At 39.0% G+C, this 5,804-nt stretch overlaps 1 pseudogene; it reads right to left on the bottom strand.

Moving 5' to 3' along the window:
* Window positions 1-3,742: 3,742 nt before the first annotated feature.
* LOC149840649 (quinone-oxidoreductase homolog, chloroplastic-like) lies at window positions 3,743-5,597 on the bottom strand (annotated as a pseudogene).
* Between the last annotated feature and the right edge of the window lie 207 nt (window positions 5,598-5,804).

The following is a 5,804-nucleotide window of genomic DNA, read 5'->3' on the forward strand; positions in this document are numbered from 1 at the left end:
TAATAAATGATGTAGCCGATTAATTATGATTTAGTTAATAGTCCATAGCTGTGGGGTTGACCAACTAAGTTTCACTGGGTTTTTTCCCTTATTAATTATGATTTACTGAGGGGACTATAAGGGGTACTATTATTTAAAATAACGTCTACAACATGGGGAAGCCAGCAGTTCATTTTCTCAAAAAATCTCGCTTTCCGAAATGAGAGAAAGCTTTAGGAAACTTGCTTCCAAAATATGAAAAACTCTATTTTCCTTTATTGAGAAACAAGTTTCCTTATCGTTTTTCACATCGATTCTTTTTCACTTCCTTAAGGCACGTTTGGAAGCAAGAAAAATTCTCACAAGAAAAGTAAATTTTGCCTATGAGAAGTTTTGATATGATACATTTTCTAAGAGCACGTTTGAAAGTGAAAAAGATGTAGCATCAAAGAAAAAACATTCCATTAGATATTATTCAATGCACCACTGGCTTTTGAAGCTGCAACATCCCACCACAAGAAGACGTGCACTGACAGCTCTTACCAACCATGCAGAGCCCCCGTTGGTAATAATAAGATGCTCCTTACCCTATTGAATCTGACCAAACATATTTGGATTCAGCGAGTATCCGACCCGAACCTGAATTGCGGACAGGACGAGTGAAAGGACTGAAAAGGGCTTCTTCCTTGTTCAAAACTTTTGTAACAATTAACAAAATAGTGACAGATCTCACGAGAATTATGAAAAATCTCGTTAAAATATCTCGAGAAATTACTTGAAAGTTTAAAATGGTAATTTCTTGTGATATTTTTAATTTCTCATGAGTTTTTCCATCAAAACATAAAAAATGTGATATTTATGTTTTTATCATCTATTTATCATGAAAAAACTGTGTGGTTTTTATTTTTAAATATTTGTTTATTTATATTTCTTTATTAAAATATTTTTTATATATTTAATTTATTTTTTATTGCCAAGATTTTGCCAAAAATGAGAGATTTAAAGAAAATAATTTCTCTTGAGTTTTTTCTGCCGATATTTTGCCGTTTTCAACTTCTGTCACTATGATTAATTAACAACTCCATCTGGTTTTAAATCCAAGTGGGGCACATGATTTTGGACCGCATTTGAACTGGTCGTTTGTGTAAGAAATTTTCGTCTTCAGGGTGTATTTGGTAAAGTCTTTTTTATTTTTTCTGTCTTTTTGAATGTTTTGATAACCAAGGTGGGGGATTACCCTTGGTTAGGTTCGAACTCAAGACCTCGGTTAACATGGTCATCCGTGGAACCCATTTGACTACCAAAAGGAAAAAAAAATGAAGAAAACGAAAAGAAAAAGTTACTATGCACACTTTTTAAATATAACTCGTAGATCCGTTCTCATCCAAATTCCAAACGAATATTCGCCAATATTCCATTCTTGGTTCACATGCAATGTCTCTTGAAGTATATCTTCAATCTGTTTTTTAGAAAACATCCATCACTATCAGTCAATATAAACTAGGGGTGTCAACGGGTTGGGTTTTTGGTTTGGACCCAGGTGGTATCAGACTTGGACCCGGTATATTGGGTCCGGACACAGGTCTAATCGGGTCCACTATAAGAAAAACCATACCCGAACCAATAAGAACTACATGAACCCGACCCAGACCATATATACATGGTAAAGCCATAATTTTTATATTAAAAAATTGCAGGTCTTAAATTTTGACAAGCCTCCCATTGGTAAAATCCCCTAAGGTCCCCATAACGGCCGTATCCACTGGTGGGGCTGGGAAATCAGATGAGCGGCTCTGGCTCGGCTCATGTTCAACTTGTAAAGAGCTCGTTCAAACTGGTGAAATAGGCTCAACAAGCTCAAGCATGAACAACCAATGTTTATGTCAGCTTTGGCTCTTATAGGCTCATTTATTAAAAATAAATATTATGTATATATTTTATATTATCAAATGAAGATGGTTGAAGTGTTTGGCCTGAAAGCAATAAGTTTAGATTTCAAATCCTATTCATAAAGTTTGAAACAATTATTTATTTTGTAAATGAGCTAGTTTGACCTTGTCTTAGTAGGTTTAGGATCCAAATTCTATTGTTTTCAACTTTTGAAATATATATTTTGTTTGTAAATGAGCTTGCTCTTACTCAGCTCGTTTAGTTTGGATTTTTCATGAGCTCAAGCTCGGCACAAGAAATGAGCCAAGCCTAAACACCCTATGCTAGGTTTGTTCGGCTTGTTTAATTAAATGACTCAAATGATATCACCTACTGCATGAGAGAGAAAAAGAGACTTCCTGGTCTCACCCATAGTGTTGGATCCAGATAGTTTATATCCAAATCCAGGTCGGATTTGGAAGGGAGAAATACGGTTCAAAACCGGGTCTAACCTTGCATTTTTTTTAGATAATCGGGGAAAACCACCTCACTCACTCGTGAATTCATTGGTATAAAAGCCCCTAAGTCCCTTTGCCTACCAGAGAGTAGACCCAGCTTTGGCCTTTGCAGAAAGGACTTTGGGTTTTGAACTCATGACATCCTTTTAACTTGGTGATGTTCATGAGTTGCCCCTACCAGATAAGTGTAGCCCTCGTATAATTGATTTTTTTTTTTGAAAGGCAAGCTGGGGTTAGGCGAACCCCTACCAGAAAACAGCCGCCCCATGTGGCAGAGGGATTTGATCCTGGGCAGGCCTTCAGCTTGACACAGGACCCCGCTTACCACATCGGCGATCTGGATCCGGAATTACATTATGAGATCTGAGTCAGATCTGGGTCCTGAAACAAACCCAAACTTAAAGTTAAAATTCGGGATCCAGTGTCATGTCATGCTTGACCTGATCCATATCCAAGCTATTTCCCTCACGATAGAAGGGAGAACACATAGAAGAAAATGAGTGGTTGGGAGGCAGCAAGATGGGCTCACTTCCTTCCTATGGATTTTTCACCATGATCGATCAGACTTGGACTCGACTCAGACTCGATGTTTGTGAGTTCGGAGGAAACACTCATGTGGTATAAGTTTGGACTTTGGATGTTGGTCGGATCAAGCAAGTCCCATCCAGATCCAAGTAAATAGTTGGGTTGGGCAGATCATATGTGGGGATTTCAAATCCAAAATGGATCCGAGTCCCGTTATGCTATTGTGTAAGCAAATTTAAATTTGATGAGGGAAGGGAACTAATCAGATTTATAGCCTTAAGCACCATGCTTGTCATGAGCTGGTACATTCGACCAACTCCAGACTGAGCCCAGCAAAAGGATGGCTCTGGCGGGCTCATCATGGAGTTTTACACCGCAGACAACCAAAACAGAACCACGGTCAACATGGCACTACTCGGCCCGCAATGGGTCGTCCGAACCACAACAGTGGTTTCACCTCATTATAAAAAAAGCACCATATTAAAGCTTGTGATCTAAGGGCCTACAGTCTACAATGCATTATCAGGCATGCTTCTACCAAGTGAAGGTGCAGACTTGACCCAATCATGATACCAAAATCCAGCCAGAACCTGTTGGCCAAGCACTATTAGTCATGTCTGAGCTTGGACCCAGTGGATAGTTTAACCCATAGAGTTCTACTCAATTCCCACAATCATGTTCCAGTTCAAGAAATTGCAGGAAGATAAGGCAGTAATGTGCCTCAGTTGAAATTACAAAAAAAAGAAAAAGAAAGAGACAGTAATGCATCAATATTCAGATAGAGAGTATGAAGGCTGTGATACAACACGAGAAGCCAAAATTCAGATATGCACACAGTGTGATCTTACAAACACCTTATTTTTTCATCAGCAAATACAAACCAAAGAAAGCTGTACAGTAATCCGTCCATGTTTCTACCCATACTTTCAGTTTCCAACAAACAGGGGATTGCTACTCAGGGATCAAAATGATCTTGCCAGCAGCATGCCCATCCATGCACTTAGCCCAAGCTTCTTCAGCCTTCCCCAGAGGGAACGTCGAGTCAATTACTGTCTTAAGCTTTCCTTCCTTAACCAGCTTAACCAAAAGCTCTAGGTCCTCACACCTTGGTGTCATCACTAGAGGCACCAGGGACTTCTTTGAAAAGAAGGTCATCTTCTTTATAACAGAGGTTAGGATAGCTGTTGGACTTGCAATATCAACTATCTTACCCTTTTCACTAAGATTAGGCTCAAATGTTGACCATGGTATACCTGTTGCCCAATGGATCACGTAGTCGTACTTCCTGCCTGAGGGGCTCTTTAAGGATGCTCCTTCTGGTGTCTTGTAATCAAGCACCTCATCAGCTCCCAAGCTCTTGATGAGGCCGATGTTACGCAGCCCACATGTAGCAGTGATGTGTGTGTTGCCAAGCTTTGCCAACTGCACTGCATAATGGCCAACGCGACCAGATCAGGCAGCAGTTATCAGAAGGTTAGCAGAAGGGCCGCTCTCATCGAGCTTTATTAAGTGCCCGAAGAGCTGTAAGGCCAGCTATTGGCAATCCTGCACCTTCAGCTGCTGATACCTCTGGGGGCCTCTTCACAGTTAAGTTTGATTTGGCCACTGCATATTCGGCAAGCCCACCTCCACTCTGTGTTTTAATTCAAATGGGATAAGTACAAGAACCATAAAAGAAAATGCATCTTCAATGGCACAATTACAACTAAACAACCTCAAGATCATCCACCTAAACATCATCAGAAACTGTTAAAATAATTATTTTGGTCTAACAGTTCTAGCAATTTAACAGCTAAAAGATTATTCAAAGACCAATGACAATTACCAGCTCAAATCCATGTTGATGCAAGAATGAGAAGCAAAGACAGTACAATGGCTATGATGACTAAACAACAAATTGAGCTTGCTAACTACTTTGTCACCAACTTTGAAATCCTGAACTCCAGGACCAATCTCAGCCACCTCTCCAGCAACATCTGTAACTGCTTTCCCCACAAGAGAACCAAGAAGTCAACTCACCATGACTTTGAGAGAACACAGGCTTGTCAGGCCGATAGATCATCCACAACTTCATAAGAGATTGGATTGCAAGATAAAAAAGTACAGTCAATAAGACCAAAATGTTTCATTTACACGACAAACTAGCTTGTTGTATACTATCAGGAGAAATGAATCATTACATCATGGTTACAGAATGAATTCTCCTTGTAGAAAATCAATAAAACGAGAACAAACACAATGATTCCATCTGTATATCATATGCATTAGTTTGAAAACACGTGCATGCATTGAATCTGATGCTTTCTGGAAATTGGTTCAAATAATAGCCCACTAAACTTAAGCATAGAGCAGATTGCTCTGACTTTGAACCCAGGGCTTTCATGTTGTGTTGTTTGCATTAAACTATCCTAACATATATTACTTTGAATTGAAAAATGTGAATGCCTAGCTCCATGTTACTCATGGCACATGAAGGCTGCTTGGGTCCTCCAGGATATGCAACATACATGGCCATGATCTGAGAGAATTATGTCCACAGAACATCCCAAATAAAGAGGTTTTTTTTTTGTGGAGCCCAAAAATACGAGTTCTCGGATATTACTCAAATGTTGAAAAGAAATAGTTACCCTATTATTACCCTTTACCTGGCACAAATTTGGAAGGAAAGATCCATGGATAATGCAGTTTAAAATCAAAAGTACCCATTTTCTCATTAATTAAGAGAGTTGAAAATTATAAGCTTCACCATTTCTAATTAGTTCATAAATGGATGTCCCCAGCTAAGATTGGAACCTGAGACTTCTCAATTAAGATGGTGATTTTATAGATCAGCTACCACATTCTACCAACTGAAGCTGCTAGTGATTGAATAAAACTTTCAAAATTCTTTCATTATTCTCATCCTTCTTCTTT

Source organism: Nuphar pumila, chromosome 4, assembly GCF_984573655.1.
Source record: "Nuphar pumila chromosome 4, dmNupPumi1.hap1.1, whole genome shotgun sequence".
In the NCBI taxonomy this organism is placed as follows: domain Eukaryota; kingdom Viridiplantae; phylum Streptophyta; class Magnoliopsida; order Nymphaeales; family Nymphaeaceae; genus Nuphar; species Nuphar pumila.